Here is a 15,498-nt window from a genome sequence, read left to right on the forward strand (position 1 = left end):
GCATAGAAGCTTTCAGTTTTGATGGGAGGGATTTTGAAATACACTATTTTCACACTGCATGTAATAGCATGATTAGGAGGACAATTACTGCAATGCTTTAATTTCTCGGTGTGAAGATCTCCAGAGGCAACAGGAATCACTATTGCTACCTGTGTGTTTTGTCACTTGAGAGCTGGGATTTTAAAGTTTTGTTTATCTGGCCTAACTGCTTGTAAGCCATCACTCCTTAAGAAGTAGAGTTTTGATCTCAGATTTCAGTCTCAAATTTGGGTGACCTAATTACTTTGATTATTGAGGCTTCAAAGGTATGCAGCTCAAACTAATGAGAAGGTGGGTACAGGAGATCAGATTTACTGTCTAATCTTGGAAAAATCAGAATAATTTTTTTTTCTGTTTTCATCAGGATATTTTTCTTTAAAATAGATAAGATTTTTTATTACTTTTAATAAGAAACCTGAAAATTAATGTTTAAAATCAATAAGCTACAATTCCTACGAGAATGGCCTATCCGGAGCAGCTGGGTTTATATCCTCAAGGGAGAGGCTGGAGAAAGTTGAGGGAAAACCCAGGAGTACATGATTGTTTCTGTATTGATTCACAGATCTGTTTGCCATCAATGCTGTCATTGTGGTGGTGACATGGGCTGTTACAGCTAAGAGAGAAGAATGCAGAAAGTAAGGGGGTTTGACCCTACAGCTTGAAATGCTCAAAGGTTTAGTGTTTTGAGTAAGGCAATAATCCAAAGCCTATCAAGGCAGAAGAAAAAACAGCCTTTGGCTCCAGTGAGCATTGCATCAGGCCTTCAGATGACTGGCAATCAGCAGACTTCATACTGTGTAATTCTGTATGAAAGAAGCACTAGTTCTCCAACATACAGTCAGCTGAGGAGGAATAAGACATGCTGTGTCTTTGCAACTCACCCTTCTGGCCAGCAGACATCCCTGTCACTGCAGGCGATGTGGATGTTCTTGCACAACTGGTGGAGAGACATCTAGCTCTGCTTTGCAACTGCTGCTTCCTGCTAAGCCATCACCAGAGAAAGAATTAGCAGAGATTCCATTGTCACATACCTCCAACCTGAACTCTGGGCTATATTTAAATGAGCACAGGAAAGAGACTGAAGACTCTATGACCCCTATGAATTGGGGGATTGGTTTTTCTAAACTGGAGGGTCAATGTCAGAAGATCAGATTACAAGTGTCTACCTGTGTGTTTTCGTGGTGTGGTGGGTCATCTGGAGTTCAGGCTCTGTAAACTCCAAGGAGGTGATTCCAGAGCAGTTTAAGCACTTCAGCAATTCCTAGCACTGGTGGTCTCATTTTGGGAAGGATTTCCTAACATGTTTGAAAGCCAAAAGCTTCTTTGCTAAATTAATAAAGAAGAGTGAACCAGTGGGTAAGTCTGTAGAAGATAGACAAAATCAGGCTAATTTGTTATATAATCCCTTTTTAATGTGGAGAATTAGGGTGATGGCAAGACGACTACATGTTTAATTCTCCAAATAATTACTGGTGTGTATTGACATTAAAGGTGAGAGAGAGCAAGTTAATTTCTGCTTGTTGTTTTCAGCACGTGCCAAACTCTTACTTCACACCAGTGAGAAAAGGATGGAAGTTGTATATTCCATATGCGTGAAGTAACAGTTGGCACAAATCACCAAAAGAAGAAAATTAAAAACCACTAAAGCCCAGCAGCCCAAACTGCCACTTGCTGACGAGTTTTTTTAGTCTCTCTGCTAAAAAAAAAACAAACCAAAAAAAACCCCTGAAGGCCTCAAACAAAGTATTCCACCTGAATAAACCTGGGTGTCTGTTTAGGTCCTCCTCAATGCAAATATGGTGTGAGAAGGCAGCAACAGCCTTGCTTTTCCAGCCTCCTCCTCCTCTACACCTTTCTGAAGTGCTGTCATGGGCAGTCACAGAGTGGGCAGGGGAGGATGACAGCACTTGCCTCAGGTTGGTGGTCCTTTCTTCTGTTGGCAGTCTTGGCTATGAAAAAACGTCCTTTGCCATTGGTAGGAATAGAGGTGCTTGGAGCTGCTCTGCCGTGTAAATCAGAATAATGGAGTTTTATGTCTGCCCTTTGCTGGCATTATTGAATTTGACCCAAAACAGCTGGAGGTAGCTGTATCTGCACAACCTGCCTCTAACTTATGTGTCCTTATGAAGGCCTTGGGATATCTTTGGCATTTATCCATGGCTGCCAGTGCTTCAGAGGCACAAAGGGGTTCTAATGTCCCACCCAGCCCCCTGCTCAACCTGCCCAAGGACCTGCTGTCCATGTCAGCTCCCTGAGCCCACCTACCTCAGTGATGCTGCTGCAGGGCCAGGCTCCAGCTGCCCACAGCCCTGCCTGGCCAGGGCCCCACAGAGACGGACACACATCCCATCCTGTCACCATAGCTCATGTGGTGCCCTGGCAATGGCTGTAGGTTACAGGAGTTTTCCCACATGCTTTCTGTTCAAGATGATGTCCTTTGCTCACAGGATGCCATGACCACCTAAGTCTTCTCTGTCATTTGCATGAGTACACACATAAGTATACTTATCGAGAGTCAAGCCATGTGTATGAAATATGGGATAAAGCTCACAGAAGTATTCTATATTGTTACTCTAAGGTTAGCTCCCTGTCCTGCAATCTCCCTTTCCCCTCTAGTTTGGTATCTACAGGGAAGAAGAAAAGCTGGGGATGAAGTGAGGCAGCTTGTAAAGCAAGGAATGACAGGCAAATCCATATCAGGAGTTAATTTCAGCATGTTTCATATCAAATCACTCAGGAATCACAAAAATTTACTTCTTTACTCCTATTTTGTTGATGGCTAGAATATTACTTCTAAGCCAAAGCTTTCATGTTCAAATCACTCCCTTATTTTATTTTTAAAAAAAGAATCTGTTTTGCAGTTTGACATGTTTCTTGTTTTCAGACTGCTGATTTTCTGTGTGGTTAACTCTAGGCTTCCTACAACTGACAGCTTATTATCTCACCTTATGAAAATTATGCATGGCTTCTGGGACTCATCTATCAAAAGGAGAGAGCACAACACTCTGAGAAGTTGGTGCCTTCTCTCTAGTTATCTGGGTTTATGGTTGTTCAGTGAAACTATTAACTGCCTGGAGTGACTTGTATCTTTACAGGTATGAGACTGTATTGTCTTTCTTTGCTGTGCTTAAATGGCAGATGCTACCCCTGTGTCATGTCCTGGTTTAACTTTATCTCTGGCCTGGTGGTTCCAAGTGCAGCTGGCTATGTTCTCATTGGACAGTGGACTCTTCATGTGTCTGCAGATGAAATGGCTGTAGGTGAATGTTTCATCTTCCCCTTATCTCATATTCTCTGAAAACCGTCTCAGTTCAAGATTTATGCCTTTCAGTGGAGCACTTAAACACACAGCTCTAAGCACTTAATTTCCTATGGTTTCATGGCACAGAGATGGATTTCAGTGCCTACTCATAGTTCATGGCTTGCCAGCACTTTAACAGTTTCTTTTGCAGTGGCCAGATAAAAGTTAGGAGCCAGCCCTGACAGTCCTGTGCCTGGGGCTATGGTTTGCTTTCTGGTAGTGATGCCATTCAAGCCTTTCATGATAATCCCACATAGAGACTGATGGAGCCTGAGATCCAGCTGCTCACTGAGGATTAAGGAAAGGTGCTCTCCTAGGCCTGACCTAAAGGGAAATAGGAGAAGGAAAGATTCCCCCTTCTTTCTCTAGTTGTGGCTACTGGTAGCACCATGCTCTGCTAGAGCAGACCACCCCAGTAGCACGATAGGTGTCAAGCCTTTATGCTGTGGCCATAATATATCAATCTGCCAGCACATCCTTTCCAAATCCTATGCCATCATCTCTAGTCACCCACACCCACTCTTCTCTGCTGTGTCTCCTCCCAGGATCAGCTCACCCTTAAAAGTATGTTTAAGGGCAGCTCAGAAAGTGAAAATGGGGGGGAAGGCATAATTCATCTTGTTGATGATGTGACAGAGCTAACAAAGTCTGAGCACCTTGTCCACAGTGGGATAAGGGCATAAGAAATAACTGATCACAAGGATAAGAGAAAAATAAATAGGCCATATTTATCTGAATGGTAGAAATAACTTTTGTGGGTGATGCCAAAATGTAATGGGATGTGTTGAAATGTGGCCGGTGATAGACTCCAGCTTTTCACTCTGGTTACAACAGAGGGAAGTTGAGAAGCTGTACCTGTCCTGGCAGGAGGGGTTGTGAGGAAGTATGAAATAATCAGTATCAAACTGAGACTTTTCAGAGAGTTTTTAGCTGGAATATGGAAATATCTTTGGAAGCTTTATGATGATTTAATTTTACTGGAATTTGTATGCGTTAACTTTTTTTTTATGGCAATGCAGAAGGAGTTTGGCTTAAGACTAGCTGCCACTGGCTTCCCAAGAATTATAAAGCCAAGATAATAAATGACCTTGATCAGAAGACACACCTCACTCTTGTCCCCCTGTGGTCCTGTTCCAGTCAGTTTCCAGCCCAAGAAGCTGCTGGAGCAGAGTAAACTGCAATCTCCAATTGGCAGAGCTGTGACCAGCTTTATTTATAAAGGCTTGTGATAGAGCCTACTCTGCTCTCATTTATACCAGGTAAAAACATGATATGAGTTGTTAGCCCAATTCTTGTACTTTTGTGCTGTTGCAGCAAAAGAAAGGTGTCAGGAAATGCTCTCACCAATAATGTCTGAAGTCATTCTGTAAAGGAGCAGCTTGGCTTGGGCAGTCCCAGGACCCTGCTCTGCTCCTCATGCTGACAGCATAGCTGAGAGCCTCTGGGAGTGTGGTCACCCAAAGGCTCTGGGCTGCTGGCAGAGTCTAAGTGGCTTGGCTCTGCAGAGGAGCCCTGTGGCTGCTGTCTTACCAGCTGCTGGCAATTTGGACAAGCTGCACTTGTGCCCCTATGCCACCCTGATTTTAAATGTGGCCACCTGGGATGGCTAAAACTGAGGTGAAAAACTGGAATACTTTTTTCAAATGTGACTTTTAAGTTGTGTAGGTAATGATAGGCAAGTTAAGTCATGGAGGACTGTGGGAGCTCAGCACATCACTCCTGATGTCCAGAGCTACCGAGAGAATCCTGGGGCGGGGGGGGAGGGCCCTTGGGAGTCTTGGAATGTTGCCAAAAGCACTTGGTCGCTTGATTTTGATCCATCTAGGGATGTGCCACCGATGTACGAGGAGATGGAACCTGTGAGAATCACTCAGGTTTAAATGGTGAAGGGAAGACATCATTAAAGGGTAAATCACAGATTTTGGGGTTTTGGTACAGGGGGGGTGTGGAGACAAGATGGAGGAATCAGGGCTTTCACCAGGCTCTTCTTTCTTCTTCTTGTCTTCCATCTTCTGTTGTTGTGTTGGCATTTGTGGATTGGTCTAGAGTGAGGGTGTACTTGGTGACAGGGGTGATAGGTATTGGGGATAAAAAGTAAATATGATATATGTAGTTTTTGTTATAAAAGATGCGGCCGCCTTGGGAGCGGGCAGAGTGCCTTTAGCTGCCGTGCTGGTCAGATCCTTCGGGCAGAGAAAGGACTTTGTAGATAAGAAACAATAAACAATTCTGAAGACCGAAAAAGCCTAGAGTCCAGACTCATCTTGTGAGGCCCAGCGTGCAAGAACCATCCTAAGCGTGTGTGGGGGCAGAGACAGACAGCCAAACCCCATAGAAGACGGGCAGTAGTCAACCACTTTAGGAATCCCTCTTTCTGAACATGGGTGGCATCCTTCGTGGCACGGCTTTGCTGTTTTGTGCAAATTCCCAGCTCTTTAGAGATCCAGTCGACTACCAGACAAAAGAACCCCCACATTGTATGCCAGTCTGGGTACATACTTCATGTGAATGAATACAAAGACCTATTCATCACTCTTAGCGCTCACATAACTGACAGATTAAATCACTCTCTGGCTGTGAAGATGAGAGTGGCCCAATAGCTAATGCTATCAGCCTCAATTAGAAGGCCTTGAAGGTAAACGGCAGCCTGCCAAACAGAAAAGAAAGGCTCTGGAAAGGAGATATGATCCAATGAAATGCAATTGGAAAAAACCGAGAAAAACGGAAAATCTGAAAATTTAGTGACTACAAGAAAATGGACGGGGATTACATCAGGTGCAGTGCAAAGGACCAAAAGAGGCCAAAACATACTTCACAGATGTTGCAAAAGCAGAGTAAACAACTAGGAGGAAGAACCAGCTTGGAGGGGAATACATGAGGGACATGGCATGGACACCTAAAAAAAAAAAAAAAAAAACCTAGAAGGTTATAGTAAAAGGCATCAAAAGGCATGGGCTGCCATCAAGTGCAGGGACAGGCACCAAAGCTTGCCCAATTGATCCTCATTGAAATAGCAAGATTTCGTTGCCCTTCCCCAAAGGAAATATCATGGGTTTTTTTTTGGATGTCCATGCCATGTCATTCATACCTTCTCCTTCACGTTGGTTCTTCCTCCTGGTTGTTTTCCCTGCTTTTGCAACATCTGTGAAGTATGTTTTGGCCTCTTTTGGTCCTTTGCACTGCACCTGATGTAATCCCCGTCTATTTTCTTGTAGTCACTAAATTTTCAGATTTTCCATTTTTCTCGGTTTTTTCCAATTGCATTTCATTGGATCATATCTCCTTTCCAGAGCCTTTCTTTTCTGTTTGGCAGGCTGCCGTTTCCCTTCCCCAAAGGAAATGAAATTTCCTTTGGGGAAGGGAAACAAAATCTTGCCATTTCAATGAGGATCAATTGGGCAAGCTTTGGTGCCTGTCCCTGCACTTGATGGCATCCCATGCCTTTTGATTCCTTTCATTATAGCCATGATTTTTGTATTACTTTTTTTTTTTTAAGTATCCTTGTTATGTCTTTTATAACTTCCCCTCCAAGTTTGTTTTTCCTCCTTTTTTTTTCCCTGGTTTTGCAACATCTGCAAAGTTACTTTTTGCCTCTTTGGTTCTTTGCACTGCATCTAAAATGCCTGAATGCAAGAATTTCCATGTCAAAGGCTTTCAACTTGCTAGATATTTTTGACTCTTTTAACCTTTTGCAGTGTCTTTTGAGGCTGTACTTTGTCCACTGACATACTTAGTTTCATATTGTTTCTGTGTTTTTGACAGGAGTTTATGGTACCAGGGAGGATATCTAATGGTTTACTTTTGAGCACATGTCAGGTTTGTATATGTGTGATGGCTTTATAGCTCCCCTCTGCTCAATCTTTTTGTTCTTTACTGCGGTCCAGTTGTTGTATTTCTGACCAGCAATCCCTGTCATATAGGATTAAGAACAGATTTTCAAATCTCCGTGCTGCTCTGAGTACCAATCTGAAGTTGCAAGTTACTAGACATGACTTAGCTTAGCAGTTTTTAGAATGACTTTTATTTGACCCACTGAATCAATGTTGGTACATTTTCCTCTGCATTTCCAAACAGTACTGTGAAGGTCAAGAGGAAGAGCTTTCAGAATGAGTAGTCCCTAGTGAGGTGGCCATTGGGAGGACAGTTGGTCACCAGAAAGAAGTGGTATGGGTGTGGGTCAGGGGTGGGTTGGGGTTAGAGGTCCTAAAGTATCTTTGAGAATTGTGTGTATTTCTGTAATATCTGCACCTGACAGCTCCATTGCACACTGGGTGGAAATGTGCTGTCGTGCTTGCAGCCTACATAACCCTTTCCCATTCCCTACAGAGAGTTATTTTGAGCTTTACAAGGACCTAGAAAGGGCCTCTACCTGTCACAGAAATCTGAAAAGGGCAATGTAAGGTCCCCAAGGAGAGTTTTCCCTTAACCAGTACATAAACCAGAAAGTTTTCAGATCTCTGTAAAAACCGTGTGGGCTATGTTTTCCCAAACTGGGCAATTTGAATTGTAGAAGCTATTGCCTAGGAACTATCTAGAGGGAGACTTTATAACCACAAAGAATATTTTCATTTAACTACCTTCACTACTGGACCATCATATGATTTAGACCTCTGACAAACCCGAACTCCCATTAAACTAGATAGCTTGGGTCCATTTTCCCAGGAAGATGGTTCAGGGTGGCCTGCCACCAGCAGCTGGCCATTGACCGAGCTCTGTTTTCAGAGTGGGTTTTGCAGCATGGTGTGATCTATAATGGCAGTACCTTGGCTAATTTAATGCTTTAGTTTGGTGTGTTAATGCCATGCTGCAGTTTAAATAAGGTCTGTGGTAGAGGCACATCTGTAGTGAGAAATTGTCATCATTCTATACTGCCAGCATGGTGTAATACACTGCACAGATCCTCAAGCCAAGATTTTAGAAAATTAATCTGGATCCTATAAACATTTTAATGGATGGAAGCAAAAATACTTGCATGACGTGACAGGTCTTTTTGTCTCCTAGGTAGGACTTCGTTTGGAGGAAGTAGTCTTTTCCCTTAGTGACAATAAAAGCACTTTATATTTTTGCTGCAATGGAAAGATCATGTATTATATAGATCCCACAGAACAGTATTCAGCATGCTGCAAATATCTTTAAGTTTCCATTATAAACTTGTCTTTATTCCTATTCCTCCCTTTGCCAAAATTAGCCCTATCCACCTACAGCTTTACAAGAATAATCTTATTATGGGACAGATTTTTTGGAAGACTTGAAGGAAACTGGTCAAGGTGTTTAAGAGAGATGATGGCTAAAAAAAATGAGTTCATCTGCTTGGAGATTTTCCTAAAGACTTTTTGGCTTGTAACATCCTGAAAATTCATTTGCCTAGAGATTCAAAAAAAATTTCAGATTTGTTGCTCTTGGCTAAAAATGGTGCCTTTGAATAGTTTTAGGCTATCTGGTGACAGAATTATTTGGTTACTGAAAGTGGTCCCTGCCTCCATGTGTTTTGTTGTGGAGGGATGATGGTTACATGACAAAGGCCACGTAGACATGCTCTGGATAGCCGAGGATTGGAAAAGTACCTGACCCAGCTAATCTGAGTCCCTGCACCTGCAAGGCCGCAGTGGCTGTGAGTATAGCTGTATTATGATAACAAGATGCTGTAGCTGAGAGAGAGACACGAGAAGAAGAAGTAAAGAACGAGGAAGTAAGAATAACCAATAGATTGCTTAGCTTAAAGAATATGCATGAGTTTATTACTTGTTGTGCTTAAATGTCTGATGCTCTAATCAATAAATGAAGCTTGCTGAACTCTCATATTGAGTGTCCCAACTTCCCTCACTGAGACATTATGTGCTTTTTGGAGATCTTAATTCAACTAGTCAGTACCAATATGCTTATAAATTCATGGTAGCAATATAAGGTTTATAAACAACTCTGCATCTATCCTGAACAGACACATTCCTTATCTGAGGCTGGTCCTGTCTGCAGCTACTGCGGTCTAAAATCCTCAGGTGTGTTTCCTGATTCCCACTGCAATCCACCTGAAATTGACAGCGTGGTTTTGACACCCTTCTGCACACTCCCTAGAGGCCTTTTTGAAAGGGAACAGAATTCAAAGTTCAGTCTACTCATCTCTGTGGTTTTTACTGGGTCGAAAAATTCATACCTGCAATGATTTGTGCCAATATGGCTGCAAGCCACACATGATGAGACTTAAGCCAATATTATTTTTTAGCATAAGTGTTTTGGGACTTATTTGTGGTTTTATGACAAAGTAAGTTCTGAGGCATAATATTCTATTCTTCAAGAGAATTCATTGCAAAATATGTGCTTAGAACTTTCTCTTAATTGTGAAATTTTTAAATATGGTTCTTGAAGAATGACCAAAATCACAGGCAAACATTCATTAGACTATTTTCAGCATCCCTCATGTTAAGAAGAATGTGACATCTGCAAACAGTACAGTTCTGCTATACCGCTGCACTGATGTGGTCTCCCTGGATGACTCCCTTAGCTTGCACTGAAAGTTATAGCAGGGCAATGTGAACAGTAAGGTCTGCCCAGCACGTACCATTGACAATGGGACACGGAACATGTTCCATCAGACCTTGGGTTTGCTTAATGATGTTCCCAGACTTTGACATTTAACCTTGATCGTTCTGAGCTCTGGACCTCAGTTGGTTTCACTGTTGTTGAAACCAAGTCCCTAATCTACAAAGTACTGGAACCTTGTAAGTATTTGGGAGAAGTATGACATCATTCTTTCTCTATTTATTATTCCATCAGTGTCTATTATTGACCACTATTTGAAGTAAGCTCTAGGGCTAGATGGACCTTGGTTTTGACTCAGTATGGATGTTCTTACACTATATTCTCAGTGTCAACAAAAATAGTGACTATTTGTTGAAAATAGGTCTAGGAATTTTCTTCATAATTTTAAAGACTTAACAGTCTTAACTGTTTTCTTTAGGGGTTTCTGGTTTTTCTCTCTGTGCTCTGGAGCTAGGACTTGAATCCCAAATGAAGCATTCCTTGTAGTCAAAGTGTTCACTTCTGGCTCTTGACAGCCACATTTTGAATGTGCTCAGTAGAAACTGGGAAGGGTTTTGCACCTAGATGCCGGTGACAGTGATTATACCCTGACAGGACTGAGCAGGGGGCTGCTGGTTGCAGACTGCTCTGCCATACAGCACAGGAACTGAGTGCAGCAGGATTGTCTCACTGATTGTCTTCTGGGACTGAAAAATGGCCTGACTGGAAGGCAGAAGTACTGAGTAAGTTTACTAGAGAAAATTTTCAAGAAGGAAAATGGGTTATGATGGTAAGAAGAGATGCAAAACTGATACCAAGATAGATTAGTTGAAAACTGGAGTATGGCTGGCTCCATGATAGTCTGCAAAGATGATAAAGAGAAGCGGAAGGCCTTACAACAGAGAGAGAGAGTGGGACAGTCTGTGTGATCTTGGGGAAGATTTCTCTGAGACCTGGAGCTAAGCACAGGCTCCCTCTGTTCGGGTCCTGTGTTCAGCTCTTAGCTGTGGATCCCATCTTAAGGGATTTCTACTCCCAAATCAAGTCCACACAGATATTGGGAGTCAATGACTCGCTCAGAGATAGGCTTTCACTGGGGGAAATCTGGAAAAGTTGTTAACTCCACCTTTCTATCCCACGACCAAGTTGCAATCATGTCACCCCAAGCTGCAATACCTTATTGTTGATACAGAAGTTTTGTACAATGTCTAATCTAAATCTCCCAAGCTGTTTGGTTTATGCTTCTTCATGGTTTATTCTTCCTGATCTTTCCATCAGGAACATGTTAGTTCCTTATTCTTTGCAACAACTTTTTAGTTGCAAAGAATAAGGAACTAACATGTTGTTACTTCAGAGAAAAAAAACACATTTCTTGCAGTCTTTCCTCATGTTTTCTGGACCTCTGTCAATTTTTGCTGATCTCCCATGCTGTTTCATCTCTTACTTGAAATACAGTACACTAAACAGGTTGTGGTCTTCCAGGTGAATCTTTTCCTATGGGAATCAGCCCACATGGGCTCTTTCTACTGAAGAAATCACATCTTTAAGACCCTTTAAACATTCTGATGTGAGGGCTTTGCCCTTCATGCTCAGCTTGTTCCAACATAATCCCTGGTATTTTCTCTTGTGAACCTAGATAGTTTTGCAAGAACAGATGAGTAATTCTGTGTAAGCATTTTGCACTATTGTATTCCGTCCATTTTAGATGATCTCTCAAAGTCATATGAAGAACATTTTAGATTCTGACTTTTTTAGTATCTATAACATCTGCAGTCCTTCCTTGTTCCATCTGCAAGATTCATATTCATACTTCATATTCAATCTTCTATGCCTTCATTGAAAACATAAAACCTTCTATAGGACCAAGGCCCACGGAATTCCTTACAAAACATACACATTTTGATGTTAGGATGGAATTTCTCTGTGGGTAAAATTATCCAACTAGACTTGACCTCCTGCCCCTTCCCACAGCAGTTTTATTCAGAACACCATTCACTAGTGTGTCCACGAGGATATTATAGGAAATACCACTACAGGCCTTGCAAAAAATGATATAAAATAAAATCAAGCTATGTGACATCTCTAGCTAGTACTTCAACTTCTCCTTAAGACTCCTAGAGTGAAATTGCTTAGGGAACTGGAAAACATGTAATGTGATATGTTATTCTCTAAGGCAAGTTTTGCATATTTTAGGCTGAAATTTTGCCCCCTAAATAATTGCACTCTCTAGTTGCTTTTGATCTTTTAAGTAAGATTGATAAAAAAGGGAGGAAAAAAAAGGCATTAAACACTTCCACTTCCTTAACATCCTCTGCACTTACCTGTCATAGAGTACTGGTCCAAATTTCCCTTTTTTTCTCTTCTTAGCTGTAAAATTTATTTTACTTCTGATAAGTTTTGCTAGTTGTATCTAGTCCATTTTATCTTTAGTAACTGTTTACACCCCCTCTACACCTTCCCATGAATGGAGTATTGTGCTGGGTTCTCAAGCAGCTGTACTAGTGTCTATTATACAGATATCTCTCTTACAGCTGATTTCTATTAAAAGGCTGTGAGTTAGCTGACTTCTGCTGCATTTCCTTACTTTCCTGTAAAATGCCATAGTTGCACTTGGTTTCTTACTAGCATTTCTTGAATGAATTGAAGTGGTCCATAATCTGTTTTTCCTTTAGAGTTACTTCTTATTAGATCTCCCCTACCCATTCTCTGAGTTTATTGACATCAGCCTTCTTGAAATCCAGTGCTGTTGGTCACTTGGATGAGATGGCAGAAGGTGACACTTTGTTCACTGCAGTGCTGATTTCTTGTAAAATGTCCGATGTGGCAGCAGACTTTGAGTTGTATGTTACACTGCCCTCTACCTACGAGCAAAGCTGCGGTGCAGCTGAAGAACATTGTGACAATTACAGAGTGTATTTAGGGCTTAAGATTTAGGCTGCTCTTCAGAATTTATCAGAGAGAATGAGAAGAAAAATGTAACTTCAGAGAAATTTTCTGTAAGGTATTAATAACTTTCCTTGTAATGAATCTTAGTCAATGTGGACAGAGGATCTGTGCTAATGAAGTGTTTAGAACACAAATTCCTTGTGATAATAAATACTCCAGACTAAGGTATGCAGGATGCTCACTCTATCTAGTTTAAAAAAAGCTTAGACAATTATGTGGTGATTTCATGTTGCAATGCACAGACAGTGAAACTTACATGTAATGGGGGAGAGGAGGAAAAAAGGCAATAAACTTCACCTTAAGCAGAAATGGCTGATCAGACCATACTGGACCTCTGCCTTTTAAGGACAGTGACAAAAAGCTCTAACTAACGCAAAAGCAGTAAAACTTCACGTGCTACTAAAACCCTCCAACATTATTTAATGTTGGTTGAGACCACTGTAGATACATCATGGCTCCTCTCACAGATAAACTAGAGATGGTCAAGAAGTCAGACCAAGCTTGAAGTTTATATTAGAAAGCCTTCCGATTACACAATTATTTTTACTGACAAAATTACAATAAGAGTTCCTTTACTATCACTTCAAGTTAATTTGGGTTCTGTAAATAATGAAGATTAATTACCAGTAACCAGTCCCATCTGCAGTCAACTTTTATGACAGCCATAAACCAATAAAAATGCAGGCATCATGCAGTCAATGTGGTGGTCTAAGATAGAGCAGCAAGCCATGCCTGTAGACAGAGTAGTGGTGACACTTTAGGGAAATGCAGGTTGTTGAATCACTGTTCCAAACTGCAGGGAACTGATGTGCAGTGTCCATACGCTATCTAGTGGCTCTGTCGATTATGACATTGCCCCTAAATTACTCTTCTTTCACCTGTGAATTGCAGGATTAAAAATACTTTAGACAAAATTGGAATTTGTGAGTCTATAACCATTCCCTAATGAATCTAAGACATTTTGAGGTCCTAAGGGATTAATGAAGAAAACCAAAAAGGTCACAAAGCTTGTGTGAACGTGCAGGCAAAACTCTTGATGGAAGGGGCTTCTAGGGGGTCAGTCCTGTCATTAACAGAACTATGACAAGCACTAGTCAAGCTGCTAAGATCTTTCTCTTTTCTGTACAGACTTTGTTCTACTTATTACTAAAAACCCCAGTCAGTTTAGTAGTACTTCAAGAAAAAGTTTATGTATCTTCTTTGGTTGCTAGATTCTGCAATATTTTGTGAGGTAAAAGCAAATAATCCAAACATTTTAAACTGAGCAAATAGTAGACAGTAATGCAAGGGTAGATGTGTTCTCTCCAATGGGGAATGCTAATCTTTATCCCTTGAGATCATGGACTAGGAAGATGTGAAGATCAGACACAATAGCATTCTCCTGATCTTCTGTTTCTGCCAGGGATGTGAGGGATCTTCAGCAAAACAAATAGCCCTTCTGTTTTGTTATTTACCTGTAAATGGAGATTGAACTGTCTTATGGAAGCTAGAACTGCTTTATAAATGAGTACTACTGTTGTAAAGGCCCTATTTTCTATATCTTATATATATGAAACAGAAAATATTGTATTTATATATGGCCTGTGCCAGCACATTTAGGGGTATTATCTGAGCTACAACTAGCACACAAATCAGCCATATTTGACAAAAAAAGAAGTCTGATTCACCATCACTCTCAGCAATTTTGCACTTTTCTACTTAATAACTGAGAAAGCTCCCTAGACAGCTCTTAAAACACTTATCTTTAATTGTACTAATTACATATGTGTATTTGTTTTAGGAGGCTGAGTAAAGACATGACAATGCAGGTTTCAGCTTGGGTAATTTTTCTTAAACTGTTCTTTATAGGAAAGCAGAAATTTTATTATGTTCTTCATGCATATCAAAGGTGCCAATTTTGTTTTCCCCTTTCAGTAAATAATTTTTCTATTTATACTTCTGAACCCTTAAAACAAATTTTAAATAGCTGGCAAATAATGTTCATATTACCAGCATTTATGATTTCCAATACGAAGCTTGTATGACGTATGTCTTTTGCCACATACAATAACAGCAGTTAATAAATATACACATGAATACAACAGATGTATATAAATAGACTTACAGGTAGTTGCATGTGATAAGAAAACCATGTGTAAGAGTCATGCCCTTGAATCTCAAATAAACTCAAAACTTAGAGCCTTAAGTATTGTGCTAATTTTGGCTGGCAAAGAATTCATTTGCTTCACAGTGGCTAGTATGGAGCTATGTTTTGGATTTGTGCTGAAAGTAGAGTTGGTAACACTGGGATTTTTCATTATTGCTGAGCAGAGCTTACACAGAGTCTTTTTTTCTGCCTCTCATCCCACTGCACCAGTGAAAGGTGAACAAGGAGCTGAGAGAGGACAGAGCCAAGATAGCTGACCCCAAATGACCAAAGGGATGTTCCTGAGCATATGGTGTCATGCTTAGCATATAAAGCTAAGGGGGATGAAGAAAGAGAAGGGGGGGGGGGGGGGTCTCTTTGGAGTGATGGCATTTGTCTTCCCAAGCAATCATTATATGTGATGGAGCCTTGCTCTCCTGACGATCACCTGCCCATGGACAGGGGTGAAGGGATTCCCCATTTTGCTTTGCTTGTACTCAGGGCTTTTGCTTTAAACTATCTTCATTTCAATCCCCAAATTTTCTCACTTTTGCCCTTCTGATTCTCTCCA

General features: G+C 41.1%; 1 long non-coding RNA gene across 2 annotated transcripts in view; it reads left to right on the plus strand.

Annotated features, from left to right (window-relative positions):
* LOC132324750 (uncharacterized) overlaps window positions 1–5,028 on the plus strand; it is a 28,642-nt gene extending 23,614 nt beyond the window's left edge. For both annotated transcript variants that reach the window (XR_009485724.1, XR_009485723.1), the window contains one exon: window positions 602–5,028. This is a non-coding gene — a long non-coding RNA (uncharacterized LOC132324750). The remainder of the gene's footprint in view (window positions 1–601) is intronic.
* The last annotated feature ends 10,470 nt before the right edge of the window (window positions 5,029–15,498 follow it).

Source organism: Haemorhous mexicanus, chromosome 3 (genome assembly GCF_027477595.1).
Source record: "Haemorhous mexicanus isolate bHaeMex1 chromosome 3, bHaeMex1.pri, whole genome shotgun sequence".
Classification (NCBI taxonomy): domain Eukaryota; kingdom Metazoa; phylum Chordata; class Aves; order Passeriformes; family Fringillidae; genus Haemorhous; species Haemorhous mexicanus.